This window comes from Podarcis muralis, chromosome 10 (genome assembly GCF_964188315.1).
Source record: "Podarcis muralis chromosome 10, rPodMur119.hap1.1, whole genome shotgun sequence".
Lineage (NCBI taxonomy): Eukaryota > Metazoa > Chordata > Lepidosauria > Squamata > Lacertidae > Podarcis > Podarcis muralis.
The window spans coordinates 49,009,705-49,021,147 of NC_135664.1; positions in this window are offsets into that span (position 1 = coordinate 49,009,705).

An 11,443-nucleotide genomic window follows, 5' to 3' on the forward strand; every position below is an offset into this window, starting at 1 on the left:
CCCTATGAACTCAGCAGCAAAAAAAAAGCCCCAGATCGGGCTGGACAAGTGGATCCCACATTGTAACAGGAGACTGACACTGGGTAGGAAAAAGCTGGAGGCCATTGCATGAAACCCCACTGGCTGTTCTGTTTGTGAGGTGAAGAAGAGGTGAGGAAGAATGAGGGTTGGGGTGGGAATCTGAACTCAGGCTCTTTGTGGTCCTGGGAGGGAGCAAAGCCCAGCTGCCTTTTGCTCCTGCAGCTTGAACAGCCTTGAGAGTCGTGTCTGGCTTGCGCACTGCGCAAGAGAGAGCTGCGATGGGGATGACGGCAGAGGAGCCTCGCACACAGAGCAGCGTTGGAGTTGCATTCTGGGCATGTCTTAGTGCATCTGTTTCATCCGCTGTGGAAATGGATTTCTCTCCCCCAATTCCAGGTGCAGAGTCAGAGAGACGAGAGGTTTCTTCAGACTCCGCAGGGGGCAAAGTGTTTTTCATTGCTGTCACACGGTGGCCAGAGCTGTAAGGCTTGCGGAGGACACACCAGCCCCTGCAGTGCCTCTTCCCAGCTCCTGTTTGATCACAGTCAGGTTGCATATGAAGAAGTACACACACACACACACACAAACAAACAAATTCTAAAGGCAAAAGCAGCCTCTGCCTGTGCGCCTGCTGTAGAGGAAGAGAGGCCTTTCCTTTGCGACTCCACACACCTCAAGTTTCAGCTGGCCCACCACAGCACAGCCACCCACGCAAACGACAACGACACACAGCCCTCCCATGCAAACAAGGTTCACCCACGCAGCACAAACGCCACGTACCACCAGCACACACCCCCTCGGCTGAATGTACCCACTGCACTAATCAGTCACGTCTCCTTCCCTTCACAACTGCCTCTATAGCCCCTCAAGCCACGGCTGTGGCGCCTGGAGAGAGGCGGAGGGAGAGAGAGAAAGGGGAAAAGAAAAGAGACCTTTGCTGGGCTTTAAAGAGATTTGGAGAGAGAAGGAGGGGGGGAAGTGGAGGAGGGGGTTGACTTGGCATAACGCGGGGCCTATTACAAGGCGATGCATCTTAATCACTTGCGCAGGCTGCTTGCACACTCGCCATCACTGCGAGGTATCGTCAGGAGGAGGAGGAGGGGAGGCCTGGGCTGCCGGCACTCTCGCTGCAGCTCCGATGTGGTGAAAAACCAGCTACACGCATGCACGGTACACACCTCTGAAATGAGCAAGGGGCTCCACAGAGCCAGAGCGGGCACAGAGCGGTTCATCTGCTTGGACGAGTGGATAATATGCAAATATTTGCTCACGAAAGCATGCCGCTCTGTACTTTCTCAAGCATTGGCTATGCTAGGGCCACACACAGCTTGCCTGTCCTCACACAGCACAGAGGCACAATACCCAGAACCAGGGCAGGCAGGCACAGATGTGCGCTGTGTAGTTGGTGTGGCGCATCAGGCAGTGTAGTCATATCTCTTCCCCCTGAATCATTGGCACTGGAAGTTCCTCTTGCCGCAGTTGCCTACCAGTCTCTTTTCTGTGATAATGTTGACTTGGTACATCTACTAGAATTGCCAACATTTTTTCACTGAACAGTTCTTGTGCCTTAGATACCTGGAAATTCACTACAACCCTGCCTCTCAGCATCTTCCACCTGAGACAGCTGCCCCACTCTGTCTCATGGTAGGGCCAGCCCTGCACATGACCACTCTCAGCCTACCACAAAATGAACCATGAACTACTGTCTTCTTCTTCTTCTTCTTCTTCTTCTTCTTCTTCTTCTTCTTCTTCTTCTTCTTCTTCTGATTGAGTTGGGTTTTCATTGGCATCTGCCAGTAGCAGCTGGTGGAGCAGGTTGGGGTGGTGTTGCTCACCTGGTATCCCAACACAGAGGCTGCTGTCAGTAACTGAAAGGGGTGAGGAGGCCAGCGTGGTGCAAGCACAGCAGCAGAGCCAACCCCAGCTCATTCCTCTCCATCTCCATAACTGGCAGCAACCTCCACGTTGGGAAGCCACTTAAGCAACACCACCCCACCTGCCGCTACTGACAAACTCCTTCAGAAAATACCTGTGGGACAGAATGCAAGTGGATTAACTTGGAAAAATAATAGGTTCTGTGTCTTACCATGACATGCACAGGCCGGCAACTGTATGCCTGCAGTGCATGCCTTGTGTGGGGGATAATTGTTTGTCCAGGTGCCCTGCTTAGCCAAGAACAGGTGTTTGCAGACTGAGGTCCTCCTGCACAGCACGTCCTGTGACTGCTGTTGTCAACCACAGATGCAGCTGTTCCCGGGGATAACAATTCATTTGCTCACGGAGTGTGAACATAGTTTTCCACACCATTATATCCATGATCCCGAAGCCAAACCAAATCAAATAACTTGGGTTATCGCTCTCCATCTCCCCATTAACCTCAGCAAGTTTGCATTGGGCCTCTTATCTAGATATCGAGATTGTTTGCACCATCGGAGATTCAGGTGTTATTTCAAAGATTCTTATCTCGGGGTCCATATCCCAGCAACAGATCTCGCCTACACAGGTAACAGGGTTGCAACATGGTTTTAGGTGCACATATCAGCCAGCTTGGATCGTGTTTCATTTCCACATGTTTGTTTACTTGTCATAGACTTGGCCACTGTAGTCCATGCTTTGCTTAACTTCCAGATGGGATTGTTGCAACACACTCTGTGTGGGCCTGCCCTTGAAGACAACTCATAGTCTTCAACTGGTCTAAAATGCAGCAGCCAGGTTACTGGTTGCCAGTTCGTTTCCAGAGCCAATTCAAGGTGCTCATGTTGGAGTTTAAAATCCTGAATGACTCAGGCCCCAAATATCTGAAACACCATCTCCTTCCCTGCAGACCCTCTCAGGGGCTGAGGTCAAAAGAAGGGCCCTCCTAGTAGTTCCTCCACCCTCAGAGGCTAGGGGTGTCCTGGAGAGGGCCTTCTCTGTGGCGAGCCCTTAGCTGTGCAACCCCCTCACCACAGAGGTGTGTCAGGCGCCTTCATTATACAGCTTCCAGAGGATGCTGAATACACACACCACTTTACCCGGGCTTTTGACACTTGAGGTGTATATTTTGAAGACCCACCTTATTTTTATGATCGTAAGTTGTTTTTATTGTTTTTAATGTTGTGTATTAATGCTGTAACCTGCCCTTGGATGTAAGGGTGAAGGGTGGGAAATAAATAAGTAAGTAAAAATAATCTTGGCTCAGTCAATTGCAATTGCAATCCTCCATATGTGGGTGTGCATATTATTGTGTGAACACTTAGCAAAGGAGAAAGGGAGGTCCTTGATGTACTCAAATCTTGTTGACTTGCCATCAGTTCATTTCCATTTCTAATCTACACCACCAATGAGGTGGGCTTATTGTTTTGTTGTGTTGTGTTGTGTTTTGTTTTGTTTTGTTTTGTTTTGTTCTCATTATGTATTCTGTGTTTTCATCTTGCATTTTTATGTTGTGAACTGACCTGAGCTCTACAGAGGAAGGGTGATATATAACAAATTTAATCAATAATAATTGTTGTTGTTTAGTTGTTTAATCGCGTCCGACTCTTCGTGATTCCATGGACCAGAGCACGCCAGGCACTCCTGTCTTCCACTGCCTCCCGCAGTTTGGCCAAACTCATGCTGGTAGCTTCGAGAACACTGTCCAACCATCTCGTCCTCTGTCGTTCCCTTCTTCTTGTGCCCTCCATCTTTCCCAACATCAGGGTCTTTTCCAGGGAGTCTTCTCTTCTCATGAGGTGGCCAAAGTATTGGAGCCTCAGCTTCACAATCTGTCCTTCCAATGAGCACTCAGGGCTGATTTCCTTAAGAATGGATAGGGTTGATCTTCTTGCAGTCCATGGGACTCTCAAGACTCTCCTCCAGATCTTAATTCAAAAGCATCAGTTCTTCAGCGATCAGCCTTCTTTATGGTCCAGCTCTCACTTCCATACATCACTACTGGGAAAACCATAGCTTTAACTATACGGACCTTTGTTGGCAAGGTGATGTCTTTGCTTTTTGCTGCTGCTGCTTCTTCTTCTTCTTCTTTTCTTTTTTCTTTTCTTTTCTTTTCCTTTTTTTTTTTTTTTGCTTTTTAAGATGCTGTCTAGGTTTGTCAATCAATAATAATACTACAGAATAAAAGGAGGGCATACCCCAATTTACAGAAGCCAAAATGGAAGGCATAAAGATAAAATGAGACCTTTGATTTCTATATTTTGTTGGGTGGGACAGGGGGAGTTTCAAACATAAGAATGAATGTAAGAAGAGCCCCGCTGGATCAGACTCATGACCAGCCTGATCCCTGTGGGAAGCAGGACCTGAGTGGGGAGGTGGATGAGCCATCACTTGTCCCGAGTAGTGGCAATGGTAGTAGTGGCTGTGTGGGAGCACTCCATTTTCTATCCATGGATGCCATGGCCAGCCTCCTCCCTTGGGCAGCTCAGAGCAGCTGCTGCAGAGGGGGGGAGGGGGGAGGCTGCCGCCACTGAGGCCCAGCCCTACATGATTCACTAGATCTAAGGGGCAGGCAGAGGGCAGGGCCACCCTGGACAGGATGAAATGGAGAGTGGAGCAGAGCTCAATAAGTCTTTTTTATGCTTTGTGTGTTTGTGTCTAATCTTGCCCCTTTCTAAAATTTATTTATTGGAGTGTGCTTTTCTTTTCTGGAGAGTTCTTTTAAATCAGGATTAAGGGGTTTTCTCAGGACGGTGGAGGGTGTGCGTACTGTGTCCCTCCTTTTGGTAGGAAATGCTCCATGGTGGGACAAGAAATGTCCCTATTTCCGTCTGAGGAATGTTGGAGGGTATGCCACTTGTGGGAGCAAATTTCATAGTTTGCCAATGCACTGTGTGATGAAGTGCCTGTCCTGACCCTTCCGACATTCAACTTCTCTGGACGTCCCAATGAAGTCCCCCAACATGGGTGAATTCCCCACTTCAATATGGCTGCTGTAGTAGATCACACCTGCATCCCGCCAGTGGATCCCAGCATGCCACAGATCTTGATTACTGGGCTGTGTGCATGTTCAAGCCAACAATGCAGAAGTAGAAGTCAAGAGGGTTCCCCTTCCAGGACGAAAGCTGGGACCAAGTGTGGGGATTGCGTTGGTGAACTGCTATGGAGTCCATGTCCTGAGCTAACAGTGTAAGGCTATAGAATGAGGAAATTGATAGTCAATCCGTCCCCTGCACAACTCTCTCTCTCTCTCTCTCTCTCTCTCTCTCTCTCTCTCTCTCTCGCTGTGCAATTCCCCAGTTCTCCTGTAGGAGGAGCCATTCACTCACAGAGGTCCATAATCCAAACAACAACAAACATTCCCCTTCAGCATTTATGCAATTCAGACTAAAGCCCTCCCTTCCAAGCCCAGGACCCATATCAAATAATATTTGAGGGGGAAGGCTTAGTTATCAGCAAAGATAATTAAGTTTTTAGATAGTAAAGAGCTCCTGGTTCATTTTGTATGTCTACGCTTACAGACTTAAAACCGGTTTAACAGTCATCCCCTCTCTTCAGGGAACTGCAGTTCTGTGAGGAGCTACAGATTATTAGCTGAGAATTCTCAGTGACCTCACCAAACTACAATTCCCACAATCCTTTGGGGAAAGTCAGGATAGTGGCGCTGATATAATTTTTCAAATGGAGATGCACATCTAATATATGGGATGTGCCCCATTCCACCAGACAGGAAGCCATAAAGAATGTGGTGAGAAAGAAGAGTCCTCCACCTCTCTTCTGTTCCACTGTCCAACAACTCTTACTCTTAGGTTTCGCTAGTGGAATACTCAGACACCCAACCCAGAAAGGTGCATTGTCCCAGGGTCAAAATATGGGAATCCGAAATTTAAAACCTGGTGTACAAACTGGGAATAATTCTCCTTTGCATCAGACAATCCATCTTGAGACTTCCAAACAGCTGAGCAGCAGAGTGGAGGAAAGTAGCCAGGCTCCAGTCTGGCAAGTGAGCAAGTCATCACAGTGAAAGCCTTTAAGGCAGATTCACAATGGCACCGTGTCAGGGTCACCCATTTAAGGAGCTGCTCCACAGAAGAAACGCCTCATCTCGGAGACGAAAATTAAGTCAGCCTGTCGTATAAAATGGTTAAAATAATGTTTCCTGACTGGGGTGGGAGGTGCCTGCCATCAGGAAGAATTATTTCCACCTCAGTCACTTTGAGAAATAAGCAACTTGGCTTCATAGGCAAAGCTTGTTGGGGGGGGGGAGGACTTCCATATTGTGCCCCAAACATACACTTCAGAACAACGCCAGTCAAGGGCCACATCCGCACTATAGATTTAAAGCACTATTGTCAGTGGCGTAGCGTGGGGGGTGCAGGGGGGGCCGGCCGCACCGGGCGCAACATCTGGGGTTAGGGCAAATCCACAGGTTAGGGGGCGCAAATCCACGGGTTAGGGGGCGCAAATCCACGGGTTAGGGGGCGCAAATTACTTGCCTTGCCCCGGGTGCTGACAACCCACGCTACGCCACTGACTATTGTACCACTTCATAAGGTCACAACCTCTCCCAAAGAATCCTGGGACTTATCGTTTGTTAAGTGTGCTGAGAGTCGTTAAGAGGCCCCTATTCCCCTCACAGAACAACAATTCCCAGAGTTCCTTGGGAAAGGGGATTGATTGTTAAACCAATGGTAAAGGCAAGCCCAGCCAGTAATCTGACTGCTGCATTTTGAACCAGTTGAAGTTTCTGGCGTGTCTTCCAGGCTTTCGCTGAAGGATATCAGGAAGACATCCGCAGCCTAGGCAGCCCTGCAGGAGTTCCCGCAGGGCTGTCTAGGCTACTGATAGCAGCTTGCTTCCCAGAGCGCCGGGCGCGCTGAAAGCAGAGCGCCTGGCGCTTCAGGAACACATCCGCAGCCTAGGCAGCCCTGCGGGAGTTCCCGCAGGGCTGTCTAGACTGCGGATAGCAGCCTGCCGCCCGGCGCGAAGGGCACCCTGAAGCAGAGCGCCCCTCACATCGGGCAGACATCCGCAGTGTGGGGAGCCCCGCAGGAGTTCCCCGCAGGGCTCCCCACGCTGCGGATAGCAGCCTGCCGCCCGGCGCGAGGGGCACCCTGAAGCAGAGCGCCCCGCGCGACGGACAGACATCCGCAGCGTGGGGAGCCCTGCAGGAGTTCCCCGCAGGGCTCTCCACACTGCGAATAGCAGCCTGCCGCCCGGCGGGCGGGGCGCGCTGGGCAGACATCGGCCAGCCCCACAAGCTCGGGGGACAGCAGGGAGGCGCAGCGCCGCCATCCCACTGTTCCTCGACCTGGTTCGGTTTCCCTGACCTGGTTTTGGGGGGGGGAATAAAGGGGGGGAATTCCTTTATTTCCCCCCCAAAAAAAACTAGGTGCGTCCTATGGGACGGAGCATCCTATGGGATGGAAAATACGGTACTAAAAGGCAAGAAGCGGCTAAGAGGAGCACTGGCCCACAGTGGCGCCCACCTGAGAGGTGCAGGTACTGAGCTCAGGCTGAGAAAAGCATGGCATACACTTATCTTTGATTTTAAGAACCCTGTTTGGTTTAAGAAAAGATTTAAAGTGTTTAAAAATGCACTCATTCAACAAAAAGCATGAAATCTGCAATTGTTAAGATGCCTTTTTTAAGTTCCTGCCCCACAAGAAGTAAACACATTCTAGTCTCACAATTGGCATTTACTTACAACTCCACCCACCCCGCTTCCCCCCTTGATCTCTCTGCCCCAGTCTTGTTACTCCTCAAACAAGGAGCCAGCACTGAAGCCGGGGTCAGTGACGTCTCAGACTTTGAGAAGATATGCATGCTTTAAATCGGAATTCTCGCATCCAACCTCTCATAAAGCTTATCTTGTAAAGAATAATATTTTGCCCGTTTAACCAAAATTTACTGTGGTTATAAATTGTAAACCTTTTACTCTGGAAACCAACCCCTTGTAAAGCTTATCTTAAGCTGCAGAGTGAAATCTTGGGCATGTTTAACCAAATCTAAAGCCAGCAAAGTAATTATTTTGGATTATCATAACAGGTTTTACATACTTTCTCTCTACTACTTGTGAATTATAGGGGAAAAAATTTCCCAACCACTTGCTGGATGGGTGGGGGTGAAATTAAGCCGTTCTGAAAAATGATGGGCAGGGAGAAAATTTGCTGAAAATTTCAAGAGATTGCTGCTTACCTTACTTAAACTTAGAAGGTGGTCACAGGGTTTTTATATATCCCCCCCACACACACACACACTTGTTTTTTTCAAAAAAGGAATTGTTGCCCATGGCTTTGTTGCATGCAGCACTATTTCTGTTCTGCTGCAGTTCCTCTTCCACCAAAAATGTTATTTATCTCGCTGTGAGTTCTGGAAGACCTGCTCCATGCCCTGCAGGTCTTTTCCCCACCTGGTTGGGGGGCGGGTGTGGGAACACAGCCTTGACTGACTCCAGCTACAAAAGCTAAGGCTGCTGAACAGACTCTTGCACTTTGGTGTTGTTTAGGGAGATTTGTTGCAGTTGTTTTTTGAAACTTTATTTTAGATCTGATTGTGATTTATGCGGAAATTGTCCAGTTGGTTGTGTATTATTAAAGTGTTTTATTTCTTGTTAATGACTACTTTTGTTATGTTGTAGTTATGTATTTTTTCATGTTTGTAAGCTGCCTTGAGCATGGTTTGAACTGTGGAAAGGCGGCATACAAATAAAATTATGTATATGTCTTTTTCTACCCCCATTCATTTCAGTGCAAAGGAAACATAATGTAAATGTGGAAGGAGAAAACAATCAATTAAGTATTGTTTGCAGACTGAAATAAACAGCAGCAGCAAATACCAATGGTATTCGAGAGATTGATTTCCATTCCAGGCATGGAACGAATAAAAAAAACTTTAGCAGTTTCTGTTCCCATGACAGTTTTCATCAGAATTCTTTGACATCCCTGTCCATGGTTGAGCCTTTTGTGGTAAAGACATGCTGTCAGAAATTAATTTAATAATAATAATAATAATAATAATAATAATAATAATAATAATAATAATGTGTTGTTGCTTTTTTTTACTATGCTTTGTATTTTTGTGTTTTTATATTGTAAATCACCTGGTAATACTTGGATGAAGGGCAGTATAGAAATTTAATAAATAGAATATCATCATCATCATTAACAACAACATACAAGAAGAAGAAGATATCTAGAAACTGAACAGTGGTTTCTGAGATTGGTCTCTTAGCCAGGGGTAAGTTTTCTCTCCATCTATGTTTTGTTTTAGCGGAGTGTTATCCAACTTCTTTTTTAAAAGCATCTTTCTGCGCTTACTTTTATCTTCCTTTCTCTGCTTTGCTTTCTTTGATTCCTGTTTGACTTGCCTAATGCTGAATTATCAAAAACGTCATAATGGATTGAACAGGCCTCCACAGATTATCGGTGGATGACTGTTCCATCCATTATGAAATCTTCTGCAGTGCCTTTCTCATTATGCATAAAGTTCCCTGGGATTTTTTGTCTATTCCGAGAGGAAGAATCCTCCCTCGTATTGTATTTTCCTTCTTTAATTTAGAGTACATCCAGATGCTGGGGAAAGGGATACATTGAGCTTCCTGCCCCCCCCCTTTTTTTTATTATTACTGTGAAACAGAACTGGCCTCTGGTTCTCTGGATTTAATGCATAGCCCATACATATGGTAGTTTCATGGCTAGCTTACCACATTTTCCCTACCTTCAGAGCAATCAACTATGTCCCTGCAAGAACCATGCACGAGTGTTAGACTATGTCAGGGGGATTTACTATTTTCTTTGTTTAGCCTGTGCCATTTCATTTATTTTTGCGCTTTCAGAAACGAGTTGGAAAATTTGATTAGCGATCTGCCATTCAACTCGGTGGTGATAACACCCTGTTAAGATATGGTGCTCCCATTTAAGATCTAGACATGATCTGAGACACGTCTTTACAATTATCACAAAAGCCTTTGAGGATACAAATAGCATCCGCTGAGGGGATCTAAGTGGGAAATTTCCTCCAAATGAAAAGAGCACTTTCAGAGGAAGGATTTCCTTCAGAAGTGCAGCAGCAGCAGAAAAGTTCTCCTCACCAAACCTGCTTTTGGTCTCAGTAATTGTTGTCATCACCCATAGCAGCTGTTTTTTGTACAATTAAAAAACAACAACCATGCACATTCAATGTAAATATGCATTCAATGTCACAGGTTGTTGTTTGCATCCATCTGTCTCCAGAGACAATAGAGTGCACCACAAGGGGTGAAGTCAAACCGCTGCATTTGCGCACCAAAGTGACACCCCCTCCCCGGGTGCAAGCACTAGATTCTTGAAATGTAATCTTATCATTCTGCTTGCTTATACCTTTATGTGGCTACTAAAGCCTGCAGCCCTGCTTGCCTGCAGCCCTGCCACCCCCCCCCCACATTAAACCCCTAGAGCTTCCACTTCCTACGCTCAATTTTCACCTTCCCAACCTCATTTCTGAAGCCGCTCTCTCTTCTGCAGTCCCACTTTGCACCCATTTTCACCCACATATCCATGCCTCCTCCTCACTCTGTGTGCCTCCCTTCTCACTCCCATACCATAGCCTCTGCTCTTGTGCAATCTGCCTTCTCTTTGGCTCCCCTCCCCTGCAAATCCAGGATTCTGATCCTCCAATGGGGACTGCGTGACAACAGCGTTCCCTTTTTATGTATATAGCAAGATTCCATTGGTTTTTCCCACGCACACCCAAGTTTAGAGGCTCAGCACATATGAGTAATGTCATAAGCAAACTGGGTGCCCACTTCTGAAACCAAAAGCTAGTGCTCTGCCAAAAGCTATCCTCCAGTTTCTCATCGGTTTTCTTCCCTGTATGAAAGAAGCTTCCATTTTTTCTGCATCCCTCTAAGGGCACTAAATAATTTCTTTAGAACTTCAGCACAGGGTTTTGTGTGTATTTCACTTTCCCAGTATACATTTCTCCAGCCTCTCTGCAGGCTCCCCAGCTACCTGTGCTTCCTGATCTGAAAAAGCCCTATGGTAGGAGTTACCTAACAATGTCTTCCCCTGGGCTTTGGTTGAAACATGGGCACCTTGGGAGGCTGCAGAGTACAGACCGCTGGGGAAATGCTTTGTAGGGTGAAAGGAAGGACACTCACAAACACCCCTTGGTCACTTTGAAAGTAAGGAAAGGGCAGCAGCAACAACAACAAACCCCATACCACCCATGGGGTTATTTCTGAATGCAATTTCTCCCTCATCAATTGACAGAGAATGGTTTGGGGAGGGGATGCAGAAGACATTGTTTTAACAGCACTGCCAAGAGGTGCAGCTCCGCTAGACAAGAATATGATTCAAGGGTCAGTTTTACCCTAACCTTGAAAGCCTAATTGCAGAAGGCGGAATATGGCTGTATGCATTTAGCAGGAATTTTCTTGGAAATGGCATAGTGTGTGAGAGAGGGAGGGAGGTGCAGAGACAGAGAGAGAAAGCCAGGGACAAGCAGAGGAAATAGGGAACACAATAAG